At 44.3% G+C, this 17,898-nt stretch overlaps 1 long non-coding RNA gene across 1 annotated transcript in view; it reads right to left on the bottom strand.

The window, feature by feature from the left end:
* Positions 1 to 4,478: 4,478 nt before the first annotated feature.
* The window catches only part of LOC126961360 (uncharacterized), a 69,016-nt gene continuing 55,596 nt past the window's right edge, over positions 4,479 to 17,898 (bottom strand). The window contains exons 2-3 of the long non-coding RNA XR_007728280.1: positions 8,043 to 8,267; positions 4,479 to 6,165 (exon numbers count right to left, since the gene is read on the bottom strand). This is a non-coding gene — a long non-coding RNA (uncharacterized LOC126961360). The remainder of the gene's footprint in view (positions 6,166 to 8,042; positions 8,268 to 17,898) is intronic.

The raw sequence follows: 17,898 nt of genomic DNA, 5'->3' as shown, positions 1-17,898 counted from the left end.
GAGCAACTGCGGAAGCTTAAATCTCATAAACGGTTACTGAGATCTGATGCTTCTTACTGGCATCTGTGCGGCCATGACTGTGTTGAAGGAACAGCTTCTCTTGTTCTGAGTTTTGTATCTTGTCAAAGGAGAGAGCAGATGCAACGAACCTGTGCAACTTTTGCCTGTGAACTGCCGAGGGTCTAAGCAAGCTGTTTACAGAGCATGAGTCTCACTTGAGGTCTGGTTCACAGTCCAAGTACATTTTTTCTTCTTTTACCCATTAGACTTCAACCTTTGAAATGAGATGGATTTGGAAGACTCTTGCATAGGGTTTAGGGCCTCAACATTCAAGTAGGACCACACACTCTCCATCCTCTTGCCAAAGTCAATACCTAATGCTAAAACAGCTTTAGAAACTTTGGTTTTATTTCCCGTCTTCATTTTTCATGGGTGACACAATCTTTCAGTTAGAGATACCTCTTGCCCTGTAGCGGTTCCTGTATTCCTCTCTCTCTTTAAGCATGATCTGTTTGAGTTTAGTAACGGCTCCTTATCCATAGTGCCTAACACAAAGTGGGCATTCAGTCAGCTAACTCTAAATGCCTGATGATGGAATGACTGAATGAATGAATCAATGAATGAATGAATGAATTATTAATTGATTAAAGTTCACTAAAGGCAGAGCCATGTCATCCTTGTATCCTCAGCAGTCCTGGCACAGACCATGCATGTAGTGGTAGGTGCTCAGTGAATCATTACTGAGTGCCTTGTAGATTCCAGGAAGAATATTAAAGTTGTGGAAATAGTGGTGAACCCCACAAGCATTTACTCTGCCCTGGCAGGAAGATGTGAATGAATGAATGAATTGCTCCACTGTTTTGAGTATCTTAGTTTGCAAAGCAGCAAACACCGCACTTGAACCTGAGTTCTCTCTGAAGCACTGCTTCTCCCACAGAAAAGTCGGGGCACCAGCAGGGAATGAGGGGTGTGCACTCAGCTGGATGGTTCAGTGGAAGAAACTGCAAGACACAGATGAGATTAAAAAGAAGCTGGGCAGGTGTGGTGTCTGCAGAGAAGGCAAAACCAAAACAGAAGAATCAAGAAGAATTAGAAAAATTGTTCACTGAGGACCTGGTGAGGGTCGGGACACAGGAAGGATGTCAAGCATCTCAAGAGTGGGAGTTGTTAGGGATGAATCCAAGACAAAGTCTGCTCGACCACAGCAGGTAGCTTTGGACATGCTCCCCTGCTGCGGCTGTGACCAGGAGTCAGTTTGCAGCGAGACTGCATCCCTTTTAAAGCAGCCGTGTCCTGATTCTTCCATGTGACAGATCCTTCTCCAAAGTCAGAGTTGTTTCACCAGGAGTTCCAGGATTCAGGGTATTCACACTATGAGCACAGAAAAGGCCTTTCCTTGGTTCCTGGCTCACAGGTGAGATGCATGGAACCTGCTGGGTCTTTTCCAGGCTCCCCAAAAACTTCACTTTTACCCCTACCCCGGCTGACATTGACAATCCAGTGCATCAGGGTGGCCTTATCAGTGGCTAAGATATTCAAATAAGTTCATGCTAACTGGAAAAGAGCCACTGCCCTCACCATCAATGCCCCTCCCATGAATGCCCCCTCCCTGCCACTTGGTCCCTTTGCTGGTACTGGTAGGGATGATGCCGGGTGCAGCAGGAGGCCCTCAGGACTTTCTCCAGCAGCCTTACATTCTATTTGGTTGATGTCCATTTGATACTGATTGTTCAATATTTTTAATATTCCCTTGCCTCCTGGTAATTGTTAATCCCCTGCCTTAATGGTAATTGTTTATTTCTGTATCTCCCTCATCCCTAGTCCTTTCTCCAGACTGTAACCAGAGTAATCTTTCTAAGGTGCAAATCTTACTGCTTCTTTGCTTAAAATACTTTGAAGGTTTTGCACTGGCCTCATTAAAGCCTCCAGGTTTCTTAACGTATGTTTCAAGTCTCTCCATGCCCCAGCCCTCCTCCAGCCTTACCTAAGCCTGCTGTTCCCTCTCATACTCAATTACAGCTGCATTGATCTTCTCCATTTCTTCAAGAACTACACAGTCTCTCCTCTCCAGACCACTCCTGGGACCTCCTGCTCCCTCCCTGACCAACCCTGCTCCAACTAAGTCCTAACCTCTCCATTCCCGGTGCTTCAACATTACTCAAGTGCCGCTTCCTTGGTGAGTCCCCGTGCTGTAGGATTCTCCCACAGGAGCACTTAACATATTTCATTTTATACACATATGTCTGCCCTCAAAATAATATGCTGTATGGGATGCAGCCGCAGGTTATACCTGTTAGGTATACCTTTGCATTTCCACCATCTTCCATGCTGCCAAAGATACAGAATGGGTGACAAAATAGATGATATGGTTTGGGTATTTCTCCATCCAAATCTCATCTTGAATTGTAGCTCCAATAATCCCTGTGTGTTGTGGGAGGGACCTGGTGGGAGGTAATTGAATCATGGGTGTGGATTTTTCCCCTGTGCTATTCTTGTGATAGTGAGTAAGTCTCAGGAGATCTGATGATTTTATAAAGGGCAGTTGCCCTGCGCATGTTCTCTTGCCTGCTGCCATGTAAGACATGCCTTTGCTCCTTCTTCACCTTCTGCCATGATTGTGAAATCTCCCCAGCCATGTGGAACTGTGATTCCATTAAACCTCTTTTTCTTTACAAATTACCCAGTCTCGGGTATGTCCTTATAGCAACATGAGAATGGACTAATGCAATGAATATTTGCCAAGAAAATGTTTCTCCCATTAGGATGTGAGCTTCTTGGGATCCTGGATTTCCTAGAAATGCCCAGCCCTTCTCCCATTGCATGGGAGTCTAATGAAGTGCTCAGTGAATATTTTTTGCAGCTTTGAATAGAAATATATTTGGATGCATGAGAACCAGTTTTCCATGTCTGCCCCTTAACTCTGTGATTTTGGGCAAGTCCCCTTCTGTCCTGGAGTTCAACATTCTCATTTGTACACTATGATGGCAATGACTCTGCAGAGTAAATACAAATGAGAGTCAGCTCCCCTGTGACTCTCCCCTGTGCCAGAGACTGTCCTGTGTGCTGCAGGAATTTTATCTGATTAAAAACAATTCATTTGAGTAGATGTAATTTCCCCCTTCTATAGAGATTCTGAGAAGAACAACTTGCCCAAAATAAAACGGAGAGAAAGGTCTGAGCCAGGATTTCAAACCATCTTACCTGTGTCCATAGTTTATGCTCTTTTCAATATCCTCTTGTCCTGCCTCTATGGAAGGATAAGATGATCTGAGATTATCTATCTGTCTGTCTGTCTGTCTGTCTGTCTGTCTATCTATCTATCTATCTACCTACCTACCTACCTACCTACCTACCTACCTACATACCAGCTATCTACCTATTCTATTTTATCTATCTACCTACTTACCTATCTATGCCAGCACAGGGCCTGACACATGGCAGATATGCAATAATTGATCACTAGAAATGGTTTAAGCCTCATCTTGCTTGGAAGTAGGTTATGAACAAGGTGGTCCTGTTGAATCCCTTATAGTCCTGGGATCCCAATATGTGGAAGCAAGAGGAGGTGAAGGTCACGGCAAGCTTGTTTCCTCTCAGCCCATTATCCTGCTCCTGTAATGTCATTTGCAAATTCCTGTAAGCACAAAGTAGCCACTTTCCAGTAGGGCAGATGCACCAAGGAGAAGGCTTATGTGCCTTTCCTCATGGCTAAACTTGACAATCATGGAGTTTCTCTTAGTCTCACAGAGGAGGAGAAGCACATTCACTGCTCACTTGCTCACTCATTTCCGTAGTTATGGAATAGTTAATAATCACCACCATTTACAGAAAGCCGGCTCTGTGTTAAGGGCTGTGCTGAAGATATCTTCACAACAGTCCTTCCGTAGGCTGTAGCTACAGCGACAGAGACAGAGCTAGAGAGAGCTTCCTGGCTGGTGATTAGGAAACTAAACACAGAGAACCTTAATAACTGACTTGCTTAAAGTCACCTAGCTTGTTAGTGGTGAAGCTTAGATTTGGACCTGGTTCTGCTGCTTCAAAGCCATTTCACTTCACTATGAATATAGCGTTAGATAGCACAGTCATTTGTTGTCCAAAAGACGTTGGGGAGTGGCGACATCAAAGACGGTCCTTTTCATGCTGCCCAGAAAGAAATGCCTTTCCCTTAAAGAAAAGGAAACTCACTAGACTCTCTGACCAAGTTTAGGTTGTAAAATTGAGGTGTTGACAAAAAGCCCATGGATCAATTAGAAGACCTCTCACAGTCTCGCTCTCTCTCTCGCTCTCTCTTTTTTATTTTTTGTGAGACAGAGTCTTGCTCTGTCTCCTAGACTGGCGTGCGGTGGTGTGATCTTGGCTCACTGCAACCTCTGCCTCCAGGGTTCAAGTGATTCTCCTGCCCCTGCCTCAGCCTCCTGAGTAGCTGGAATTACAGGCATGCACCATCATGCCTGGCTAATTTTTTTTTTTTTTTTTTAGTAGAGGTGGGATTTTGTCATATTGGTCAGGCTGGTCTCGAAGTCCTGGCCTCAAGTAATCCACCCACCTTGGCCTCCCAAAGTACTGGGAATACATGTGTGAGACACTGCATCTGGCCTCTCAGAGTCTCTTTTAACCCCTGTATTTTGCTTGTCATTTCCTTATAAGAGTATGGTGGTGGACAGAGTTTTGTTCTAGAGTCAAAACTTGGGGTTTGATTCTCAGCCATGCTGTCACAGGCTGTGTGGCTCTGGCTGGGTAGGACATGTCATCGCTCTGAGCCTTGGTCTCTTCCTTGTCATAGGGATTACATGAGGTAATTGATGAGAAGAACTTGGGCCTCACTGAATGGTCAATAATTGGTAGAAATCAGGTCACAAAATCTATGCGTGGGATTTTGGCATCAGCTGTCACAGACAGAGTTGTTATTTGGGCTTTTTCCTACATCCAATTTCTTCCTCAAAAGAAAACCACAAGCAAAAAACAAGAAGCGCAGAGGCAAAATAGGCTTCAACTCTCCCTACAGAAATGTTTCTGAGGGTTATTAGCTCAGCCATTTTCCATTAGCAAAAATAAATCGCTCAGAAACATCTGGGTCACATTCGTCAGGAATTTGCTCTGTGCCGGCATTTCATTTTCAAACCCAGAGGACGTTTTGGACCTATTGCCATGCCCTTGAGGAAACAGAAGGGTTCCAGAGCCCACCAGGGCTCCCACTTCCCTATCTCTCTTTTTCATTTCTGAAAAACTCAGGCAGTGGCAGCCAAACAATGTTTGGGTGGGCTGGTAAAGAAAATCCTTTTCTGGCTGCAGACAACTCCCTTTCTGCCAGCTCTCAGGCCTGTGCACCTGGCCCCGAGCCCTGAGGGTGAGGATTTGGGGTGGTGGTGGGAGCTAGAGACTGATGGTGCCATGTGGACAGGCAGTGAGGCGTCTCCAGGTCAGAAGGCATGGGGTTGCTATGGCAGGACCCCTCTGCCGTGGGAAATTTCCTGCTGTTTAGAGCTAGCCCTTCTGCCCGCAGCTCTTGGTTCCCAAGTAGTTCTCATAGTTCAGCACAAAATTTGTCAGCTGAGGCAGAGATTCAGCCAACCTGAGCAGGTCCCTGAGGGGCTGATGTACTCTGGAGATGGTTGTCTGTGCCTGGATGTCTCCAGTTGGTGCCATGGGAGACAGGTGAGCTCAGAAGGATGTAATTGTTTACTGGCCTTCAGCCACGCAAAGTCAACTAATAACTACATGTTCATGGTATTTGCCCTAAGAGGGTGAAGCCTGGGCAGTGAAGCAGGGGGTGAGGAGAGGATGCAGAGGGGACGTGATTCAAGGGGAGCAGTGCTGGGGGCAGAGGCAAAAGTGGGGAGCTTAGGGATCAATTAGGCAAAAAGATTCTGTATTGATTTTTCTATGAAATGACTATTTTTCCATTTATACTGAAAAACAACACTGGGCCTGTCAAAGGCCATCATTCTAAATGTGTACAGTCAGAACACCAACTAACAGCTGAGCAGAATTAATTACCTCTCCCCAAGACAGCTTCAACCGTTTGTTAACTGTTTTATGCCTCGAGCCCTTCACTTCTCAGCATCATCCTCCTGTCTCTTCTGCCAATTTCACACCTGCTGCCGGGTAAATCTTCATAAAGCAAGCTTCCTGCCCTGCCGCTCCTGTGCAATGTTTCCTTATAGCCTGGGGAATCAAATCTGGGGGAAAACAAATTCTGTGGCTCATAGTTTCCAGCTTCCCGCCCACAGCTGCCTGGTGGAAGACAGAAGAATTGTTAGAATTCTACTTTAATAGTTGAGTAAATGGAGGCACAGTGAGGTTGAGTGCTTAGCACCTCAGGCCCCTTTGCCCCACCCAGCTAGCTGCCTCTCATGATCCCCAGATCTCCGCTCACCTAATGTCCTCCCCAAGTTCTTCAGGTAGGGGCTGACTTTACCAACTTTGAAGGCTGACAATGCCACCTGCACCAGCTCTTCTCCCACTTTCCAGTCCCTTCCTTTCCCTAAGGCCGCTCTGAAGAACCATCCCCAGCCTTACCTAACCTGCAGTCCTCTGCTGTTACTTACTACCACCACTCTATCTCCTCTAGTTCCCACTGGCTCCCCAGCCTCCAACTCACTGGGCTTCCCATGGTCTAAGTTTGTGACATGTTAATTTAGCCACCTTATTTATATTGAGGAAACACAGTACCAGCATTTACCCATTGTCCAAACCTGAAATTTAGCTAAAATCTGCATCCCAGGCAAAAGAGAGGATGGCTCAGTTGAAGAATAGGGGTGGATGGTGTACAGGGGAGATGGGACCTTGCATTGCCCTTCAAGTAACAAGGGGATGGGTTCCCAACCCTTGATATTCATTCTTGCTTGAAGGAATTGACAGGCTACCACGGAAAAAGCACTGAACTTGAGAGCTGAGCAGCTTGGTTCTGCCAACTTTCTATAACTTTGGGCAAACTACTCTCCTCTCTTTGCCTCAGATTCACTGCAGCTTAAAAAAGATTGACCAAGATGCCCTCTAAAGTTCTGAGTGTGACTCTCTAGAAGACCCAGACTCATTGGATTAACACCATCTGTGAGTGAAGTTCCCACCTGAGGGATGGTCTTGGTTGGTTCCCTAGCCTACCTATTATAGAATCGTCTCCAGGGTTGGTAGCTGCCCTTAGTTTCCCAGGAAAGATCTCAGCTACCTGCCCTCCATCCTGGCATGATGCTCTGGGATTAATCTTCTTCCAGAGACAGAGATAAAAATAAATCATGCGCTGCTCCCCAATCAGTCTGCACATCTTGTTCCTCATAAGCAGCAAGACCAAATGAATACAGGGCTGTTGGGGCTCCTGGGTCCTGATACGGAGGCAGGGGGCCCAGGCAGGCATATGGCTAGCAGGCCGGCTGTACTCAGAGTGTTATTTTCAAAACTGAAGTGGAATCTGCTTCAGGCCCGAGCATGGTAGGTGGTCTCCGTTCTTGGATCATAAATCACTGAAGGTAACTATTTTTCCTGGCCTCACTTGTGACCCAGTATAATGTTGTTATGATTGGAAGGATGGTGGAAAAGGGATTTTTTTTTCTGCTGTTCTAATCTCCAGGGTATATAAATCTTTGTACTTTCACAGTCCCAGGGACCATGTGTGATGTTGTAGAGAGCATACAGGAATGACTCCCTCAGGTGCTGGTGAGGTTCTCTGCCGCTAACTCACTTGTATTTTCTAAGCCACAATTTTTCTCATCTGTAACAGGAGTTGTAGCTAGTGGTTCTCATTCTAGGCCTCAATGATTTTCTGATAAAAGGTGTTCATGAAACCAACTCAAAGGATCAAGTCTACTAATAGCTTTGACTGACATTGGAGTCCTCTTGTAATTTGGTCTCCAGTGGTCCTTCTGCCTTCATTTCCAACCATCTCTCTGCTCTGCTCTCTCATTTCACCTAGTTCTCTTCGATGTGGCTCACTGTTTCACACTTCTAAGCTCTGGCATGCACGGATTCGTCTACTTAAAATTTCTATTTTAAAATCTTCTGTACCTGATGAAATCTTTTCATTTAAATCCCATTTCCCATCTTACCTTCTCTGTGGAGACTTCCTAATCTCCTTCTGGCCTGATGGGTTAATGATTTTGTTCTCTGGGTGCTCCCAGAGCTGCAGGTAATTACCTCCATCATAGTGTTCATGTACAGAACCTGACACCAATCAGACCCTGGGCTGAGTTCCCTCCACAGTCTCCAGTGTCAAAAAGTTCCTATGTTCATAATCTGTGGTCCCAGAATGTGACTGTATTTGGAGATAGGACCTGTAAGGGGAAATTAACATAAATGAGATCATTACAGTGGTCCTTAGTCCAGCCTGACTGGGGTCCTTAAGAGAAGAGCAAGTTTGGACACAGATTGGTGTCCTTATGAGAAGAGGAGTTTAGATACAAACATTGTAGAGGCAAGATGATGTGAAGAGACAGAGAAGATGCCATCTACAAACCAAGGAGAGAGGCCTGGAACAGATTCTTCCTGTATAGTCCCCAGAAGGAACCAACACTGCTGACACCTAGTCTTGAACTTTTGGCCTCTAGTACTCTGAGAAAATAATGTCTGTTGTGTAAGCCACTCAGTCTGTGGTACTTTGTTAAGGCAGCCCTCCCTTGCCAGCCAAGACGGACCCTCCCCACACATGGTTCCCGTGAGTCTCCATCTTGAGGCAGGGAGCCCCTGGAGGCCCTTGAAGGCAGGGTCTGTGTTTTATTCTTATTATTTTTTAATGTTTCGAAATCCGGAATTCATTGTTTCTCAAAGCACGTCTCAGACCTCTTGTACCAGAATCAGTGTTTTCTAAACTGTAGTTTTGGTCACAAAATTAGCATAGTGAGTCACAAGTAGCATTAAAAAAACATGAATCAGATTAAAAAACAAGAGCCCAGAATAGGCACATCTGCGTGGCTTGGAGGTTGTAAGGGAAATTATTGGGTAGTTATTGTTTTATAAAACTTCTGTTTTAGTTGTGTACACTGGGTCACAATATAATCTTTTAAAAAATATTGTGGAGAAAGTTGAAAAACACTGAGCCGAAGGTACTTGTTAAAAACACAGATTTTTTTTTTCTTACTCCACTAAAACTTTACGCCCGTTGATTAACAACTCCCCATGTTCCCCTCTCCCAACCCCTGGCAACCACTATTTACTCTGATTCTATGAATTTGACTATTTCAGGTACCTTGCATAAGGGGAATCATGCAGTATTTGTCCTTCTGTGACTGGATTATTTCACTTAGCATACTGTTTTCAAGGTTCATCCATATTGTTGAATATTTTTTTTCTTTTTGAGATTGAGTCTTGCTCTGTCACCCAGGCTGGAGTGCAGTGGCATGATCTTGGCTCACTGCAACCTCCACCTCCTGGGTTCAAGTGATTCCCTCGCCTCAGCTTTGAGTAGCTGGGATTACAGGCATGTGCCACCACGCCCGGATAATTTTTGTGTTTTTTAGTAGAGAGGGAGTTTCGCCATGTTTCCCAGGCTTGTCATGAACTCCTGGGTTCAAGCGATCCACCCGCCTCAGCCTCCCAAAGTGTTGAGATTACAGGCATGAGCCACCATGTCTGGTATATAGCACGTTTTCTCTATCTACCTATAGTCAACAAAAATGTACTGTACATTTAAAACTTTAAGAGGGTAGATGTCATGTTAAGTATCCCACAATGCTTTTAAAAATCAAGCTATTTGGACGTTACCCCAGACCTACTGAATTTGAATCACAAGTAGGTGTGGCCTTGGAATCTACATTGTGTCTAGAAAATTCTTATGCACATTAAAATTGGAAAATTATTCCTAGTACCTAAGGCCAGTGTGAGGCACAGAATTATCACAAAATCCATATTTATTGAGCCAGCCTAGCATCATTTTGGTGCCAGTTATTTGTATTTTCATACTATCCAAAGAACTGGTGGAATAATAGCTAAGAAGAATATCAATGCAAAACCAATATAAAGATTACTGGATCAATTTCTGTTATCTACCTCAAAATAATTGAAAGGAATTTAAATTACTTGCTAAAGGACCTAAAAGCTTTTGTGTGTCATTTGCTCATTTATCTTTGAACCCACCCTAGGAAATGGGCATCACTGTTGCCATTTTTTTGGATGATGAATCTGAAATTTAGAGAGAAGTGACATGCCAAGGTCACACTACTAGGAAATGACAGAGCTGGGCTGTAAATCCAAACCTCATTCCATGCTGCCTGACATTGGTCCTTGGTCCTCCTGAGACCCTTTCTGGCCGTGGCTATTGATGAGGCTCTTAAAAGAAGTCAATGCTGTTCCTGGCTGCTCCTGGGAGATTGGACTTCCCATTCTGACTCAGAGAAAAAGCATCTTCCTGTGGTGTGGGGCCAGGTAGAGCCCCACAGGGACTACCAGGGGCAAACCAGTCCATGTATTTGGCCTGGGCTATGAGAGACTTTTACCTATCAAGGACCCCCAAAACACAGGTTTTGCAGTGACTAACAGTACCCACTGTCACAAAGCCAACTCCTTTTCTGCCACAATGAGTCAAGAATGAATGGTTTGAGGCTTGATTTAGATACAAGACATTTAACTCAGAGAACTCAAAGAGACCACAAACCAGGGAGGTTCCAGGCCCCGCTGATATGGTTTGCTTCTGTGTCCCCACCCAAATCTCATCTTGTAGCTCCCATAATTCCCACGTGTTGTGGGAGGCACCTGGTGGGAGATGATTGAATCATGGGTGTGGGTCTTTCCTGTGCTGTTCTCATGATAGTGAATGGGTCTCATGAGATCCGATGGTTTTAAAAATGGGAGTTCCCCTGCACAAGCTCTCTCTTTGCCTGCTGCCATCCGTGTAAGATGTGACTTGCTCCTCCTTGCCTTCTGCCATGATTGTGAAGCCTCCCCAGCCATGTGGAACTGTAAGTCCAATAAACCTCTTTGTTTTGTAAATTGCCCAGTCTTGGATATGTCTTTGTCAGCAGCATGAAAATGGACTAATATACCCACCCACTTCTCCCAAACCAGTTTCCCATGAGTAGCAGCATCTGAGCTGGGTCTCCACTTTGAGGATTTGCCTCATTGCCTCTGGTTTCTGTGACCATTGCAGCACCCATGAGCCAGGTGTTCTGCATTTATCACCTTTAATTCTAACACCACTGCTATTTCCCAAGGGGTCAATAATCTGCCTAGCGGCCACAGCTAAGAAATACAAGGGATGGGATTTGAACCCAAGACTGTGTGCTGTGAGTCTGTACTCTTTCTTCTGCATAGACTTGCTTTTCCTGGTAGAACTTAGCTTGTCCCTGTGCCTATGCTCAGCCAGCTTGTCCCAAGACTAAATTGGGCCATGGGGCCTGGGGGATGGGCTTAGACAGTCCAGGGAACTATGAAGGGTCCTGAGGTCATTTCATTAAAGGCACATTTTGGCACATGAATACCATGAGTCCTGCTCATTCCTTCCTTGGTCCATCTGCCCAGGCTCCAGGCAATGGAGACATCCCCTTCTATTTTCCTCAGTGACTTCCTGAGGTCTGCGGATCAAAAAGCACCTGGAGGAGACAAGTGATTCTGTACCCAGAATCAGAGAAATCTGATTGCTATGTTGTCTCTGCCACTCACTATGAGATCTTAGGAAATTCCTCTGTTCCTTCTGTGCCTCAGTTTCCTCATCTGTACAATGAGGACAATTCTGTCTTCCTCACAGTGCTATTGTCGGACAATAGGGTTGGAAATCTCTTGTACACATTAAGCATTTAAGACATGATTTAAACACGGATTTAGTCAGATAAAGTGGTTAGGAGATCTTCTCAGTGAGTACAGGGTCAGACAAAATGACAGAAATGTAGCCAAGTCCAAGTCAAACGTCACCATCAGCACATCACCATCACTCATGTTCCCCCACTGCGACCCCACCACTGCTGCTCCATTACCACCATAACCAACAATGGCCCAGCACAGTCAGTGTCAACAGTAACAACACCACTATTCCCATCACTACCCCACCCTCTGCTACCACTACTGTAGGCACACACATCCGAGTTGTTCTGTCACCTTCACTATCGCCTCTGCCTCCATCATATCACCATTGCTATATTACCGCCACCACCATCACCAACACCACCATATCACTTATCCATGAAAACAATATACTACAAGGTTCATTCCAGCCCCAGTACAATGCCTGACCCGAAGTAGGTTCTCAGGAAATTTTTGCAAAATGAATGAAAGGATAAATGAATGCCACACATTATATAATCAGAACTGCCAGGAAGCAAGAGTTTCCACCCCTTATAAACCTTCTGTAGATGTTTCAGTGGCCAATTTTTTTCTACGTCTTAGATCCTTCACCTCTTTTTTTTTTTTTTTTTTAAATTTCAAAGCTTCTGGGATACAAGTGGTTTTTGTTTATATGGATGAATTGTACAGTGGTGAATTCTGAGATTTTAGTGCACCCACCACCCAAGTAGTATACATTGTACCCAATATGTGGTTTTTTTATCCCTTAGCCTCCTCTTCCTCTCCCCGCTTCTGAGTCTCCAATGTCCATTTTACCACTCTGTATGCCTTTGCATACCCATAGCTTAGCTCCCACGTATAAGTGAGAACATATGTTGTTTGGTCTTCCATTTCTGAGTTACTTCACTTAGAATAATGGCCTATAGCTCCGTCTAAGTTGCTGCAAAAGACATTATTTTGCTCTTTTCTATGGCTGAGTTATATTCCATAGTGTATATATACCACATTTTCTTTATCCACTCATAGGTTGATGGGCACTTAGGTTGGTTTCATATCTCTGCAATTGTGAATTGTGCTGCAGTAAACATATGTGTGCAGGTGTCCTTTTGATATAAACACTTCTTTTCTTTTGGGTAGATACCCAGTAGTGAGACTGCTAGATTGAATGGGAGATCTGCTTTTAGTTCTTTGAAAAATCTTCATACTGTTTTTCATAGATGTTGTACTAATTTATGTTCCTACCAGCAGTGTATATGCATTCCTTTTTCACCACATCCAGGCCAACATCTATTGTTGTTCAACTTTTTAATAATGGAAATCCTTGGCCTCTTAAAGGCTCAGTCCTGCTGGACCAACTCAGGGCCTCACTGATGGGTAAAAATGATGAGGACAAAAGGTAGAACAATATAACTGGAGACATCAGCATTTGACCCTGATTGTTTATTTCTCAGAAAATCACAGTATTAAACCAAACTAAAGAAAAGTCATTCCTTGGGCTGGGTGTGGTGGCTCACGCCCACTTTGGGAGGCCAAGGTGCAACGATCACTTGAGCCCAGGAGTTTCAGACCAGCCTGGGCAAAATAGTGAGGCCTTGTCTTTACAAAAAATAATAAATTAGCCAGGCATGGTGGTGCACATTTGTAGTCCCAGCTACTCTGAACGCCGAGGCCGGAGGATCCCTTGAACTCAGGAATTTGAGGCTGCAGTGATCTATGATCATCATTGCACTCCAGCCTGGTGACAGAGCAATACCCTGTCTCAAAAGCAAACAAACAAACAAAAACCCTTTTCTAAGATTCCAACAGTTGTCTATGTATTTATGTGTAAACCTCAGGTATTTTCTAGCTGCAACTTGGTTTCTACCTTCTATTCCTTCCTATCTCCTGGGGGAATTGTTGAGATTGTTTTTTTTCCTAGCAACAGCTCCCTCTGGTTGGATTCAAAATTAATATCACCTTTGAAAATTACATTTGAAAACATGCCAGGCCATTCTCTATCCCAGGAGGCAGGCAAACAATGAGATGACCAAGCATTCCATTCAGTTCCTGTATCATAAATCATAACTCACTCGGGCCAGTGGGTAGAAGGTGACTCTGTAGCTGATTTAAAGAACAGTTTTCAAATACAGGCTGCTAGCTCATTGCTGAGGCAAAGACAGGACTCAAAGCCCAGGTGCCTTTTCCATCCTTTTCCTAGCAATAGCTCCTGCCTTGACACCTAAGCCTGGCTGCCTCTGTGGGGCCGGACAAAAACTTATCCATGCCTTTTCAAGCACGAGTCATTGATCCTTTTATGTGTGTCCTCTGGATCTCTTTTGGGAACATGGTAATGACTGAATCTGAGATCATGGCTGTCCTTGAGGTGTTCACTCAAGGCATCTGGTCCCCAAGATGTTCCCAAGGTACCTTTCCTCTTGCAGGCTTTTTTGATCACCTTGTGAATTCACCGAGCATTCCATAGACTGTTTGCTCATTCCCCTCCATTGTGTCTTTGGCCCTTTCCCTCTCTCTCATTATCTCCTGGGCTGTGGTGTCCTGCCCGATGGCGTTGAGGTCATTGCATTAGGCAGTGTCCCAGAAACAATGATCATAGCAGTATTTTTAGAGGAGTCCGTGTGAGGTCATGGAAATAGCATGCAGTGTTCAGTGATCCAGGCATGGGACTCAAACTCTGCCTTGTCCCTTTACCAGCTGGGAGAGTGACCTAAACCTATAGTGCCTCAGTTTCCCCATGAGCCCGTGAGCATTATTATACTACTCACAGAGTTATGGTGATTTAATGATGCAGCATAAGCAGTTGCTTAGAGCAATTCATGGCACTTGCTAGATCACTCAAAAATAGCCCATTTACTTCCCACTTTCCTTGAGCTTTTATTACAACATCTTGTTTGGAGATAATTAAAATGCAGCTGTGATTGCTTTCATGAGGAGCCAAGGGGCAATATTTCTCTAGTAATTATCATTGAAGGAGAGTCAATGTGGGAAGGATGATGTCAGATACATACCAGGTGACACAGCCTCTGGGGTCCTTCATTCCTCCTGTGTCTATGGTGCTGGGTTGAGGTGTTGCAGATGTGATCTTCATTTGGTGCTACATGGCTTCAGCCTCTGTGTGGCTCCCTCCACAGGTGGGACCATCTGACCTCCTGTTGGTATCCCTCAGACATCCCCAGTGTACTGTCAGAACTGGAGAGGAAGATGATTAGGAAGCTGCCACTGCACAGTACTTGGTGGGGGAGACTATACTGGCTATGGAGTCACTCAGGCCTGGGGTGAAGCCTCATGATGTCCTGTACTAGTTATCTGAGCTTGACAAGTCACCCATCCCTCCGAGCCTCAATTTTCTCAGCTATGAACTGAGGTTGGCAACATCTACTCTTCTCCATGATAATTCAAGTGACAAGGAAGGGAAAATCCAATTCCAAATGGCCTCATGATAAAAGAAACATTGCATTAGATAACTAAAAAGTCTAGAGGTAAGACTTCAAATATAGTTTGATCAGAGGTCTGGCTCCACTCCTCTGCATAATTTTATTCCCATCCTGTCTTCTCTGTTGGCTTCATCTTTAGCCTGGCTTCCTTTATGTATCAAGATACCTACATGTAGCAGCTTTCTCAGCTTGGATTGGACCATCTTAGCCGACAGGATCAGTGCTGGCATTCAGATCATTTTCAGCCCTGCAAGCAGCTGGGGTCAGTGCTACTCAACTCATGGGCTATGCAGTGAGAGAGAGATGAGAGATGAAATAATGTTGGGAAGACAACTACCACACTTCTCACAGTGGGATTTTGAAGACTGAGGAACCACCATGATAACACTCACAGTTGATGGTTTTTGAGAACTGAGTCTGTGTCAGGCAGATAGTATCTTGCTTAATCTTCCCCAAGACCCAGGATCATGAATGTAACTATTAATAGTACTCTCAGTACATACCAATCTCTCCTCTATCATGCACCTCAGATTCCCCATCTGTGTTATCCATCCACTAGAATTATTAATCTGTATGGTCAACCCCTCCCCCAAAATGTTCATATTTTAACCCTATCAGCTGTGAATGTTACTTATATAGATAGCAAAGAGCCTTTGCAGATATAATTGGGTTAAAGATCTTGAAATGGGCCGGGTGCGGTGGCTCACGCCTGTAATCCCAGCACGTTGGGAGGCCAAGGCAGGCGGATTACGAGGTCAGGAGATCGAGACCATCCTGGCTAACACAGTGAAACCCCGTCTCTACTAAAGAATACAAAAAATTAGCCGGGCATAGTGGCGAGCACCTATAGTCCCAGCTACTTGGGAGGCTGAGGCAGGAGAATGGTGTGAACCTGGGAGGCGGAGTTTGCAGTGAGCAGAGATTGTGCCACTGCACTCCAGCCTGGGTGACAGAGTGAGACTCCATCTCAAAAAAAAAAAAAAAAAAAAAAAAAAAAAAAAAGATCTTGAAATGGGCAGATCATCTTTTATTACCTGAATGGACCCTAAATAGAATGATGGTCTCCTTAAGAGAGGGGTGCAGTGGGAAATTAGCAGAAGAGGAGAAGGTGATGTAATGATGGAAGCAGAGTTTGGAGTGGTGCATTTTGAAGGCAGAGGAAGGAGCCACAAGTCAAGATACACAGGCGGCCACTAGAAGCTGGGAAAAGGCAAGGAAACCAATTCCTTCCCCTCAGAGCTTACAGAAGAAACCAGCCCTGGCAATACTTTACCTTTAGCCCAGTGAGACTGGTTTCAGACTTCTGACTTCTAGAACTGTGAGAGAATGAATTGGTATTGTTTTCAGCCACTGTGTTTATGATAATTCATCACAGCAGCAATAGGATACAATATATAATAATAATAGCATCAAGCCAGACACTTATCTAAGTGCTTTTGTATTCCTACTTAATTCTCACAATAATGGTTGGTGGTCAGCAATGTCCTTACTTTCATTTTATAGATGGGCAAACTGAATCAAGAGGACATTATACAATTTGTCAAACACATACCATTCAGATGTGCTGGAGTCAGGGCTTATATCAGACAATCAGGTATCTGATACCTGATTGGCACTGCCATCCATTGCTCTGTTGGTTTATCATGCATAATTTCTCCCTTATCTATTCCTTCCCTCTTGCCAACTGTTTGCCCACCCTGTGTTTCTTCGGTAGACCAGATTTTCACTGTTCTTAGCACACCTCCTTATGCCAGACTCTGTCATGCCCAATAAGCAGAACAAATGTCCTGACTTCTGTCTTCTCTCATCCCAATAACCAACATTTCTTCCACCTAGTGCCAAATGTCTACATGTAAAACAGGTGATCCCTTTGGTTAGTTTTATTGGCCTGGGGCTCTGTTGAAAGGGCAGTGTAATCAGGCAAATGTGATGCAGTGCCAGCAACCTGGCACCCACCGTGTTTCCCAACTACTCCAGAAGGCAAGTTTTCTTGTTATCCCCATTTCACAGATGTGGCAATGGAGACTAGAGACACCAGGGAAGTCATTCAACTGGTCATTGGGTGAGGGTTGCATCCAAACCTAGGCAATGTGCCATCAGACCCTGTGACCTTGTCCATCACCTGCAGCTCTAACTGCACAGGGCTTAGGCGAGTTTAGTCTAAAGGTAAACTCCATAAGAGTGCAAAGAAGATCATCTGGACACAAGCCTCACAGCACGTGTGTAGGCGCTCTCTGCTCTCTGAGCATCAGTGTCTCATCTACAAAGTGGAAGAAAATGATGATAACTGCCTTATCGAGTTATTATAACAATGATAAAGCATATAGAGTTCATGTCTTACTCTATGGCAGAAAATAAGTGCTCAAAATTAGTTACTGTTTTATACACGTTTGCTTAAACATCGTATATACATAAGTGTGAGAAGCCAATGTGGCTGCTGGTAGGGATGGACAAATTCTCACCATTATTGTGAGAATTAAGTAAGAATACAAATTAAGTAAGAATTAAGTGAGAATTAAGTAAGAATACAAATTAAGTAAGAATTAAGTAAGAATACAAATTAAGTAAGAACTAAGTGAGAACTAAGTGAGAATTAAGAATATAAAAACACTTAGATAAGTGTCTGGCTTGATCGCTATTATTATTATATATTGTATCCTATTGCTGCTGTGATGAGCTATCATAAACACAGTGGCTGAGAACAATACCAGTTCATTCTCTCACAGTTCTATCTGTAAGATAGAACTATGAGGAAGGAATGTCA

Source organism: Macaca thibetana, chromosome 8 (assembly GCF_024542745.1).
Source record: "Macaca thibetana thibetana isolate TM-01 chromosome 8, ASM2454274v1, whole genome shotgun sequence".
NCBI lineage: Eukaryota > Metazoa > Chordata > Mammalia > Primates > Cercopithecidae > Macaca > Macaca thibetana.
Note: the sequence above shows the minus strand (reverse complement) of the source record. Positions and strands in the feature narration are given on the sequence as shown.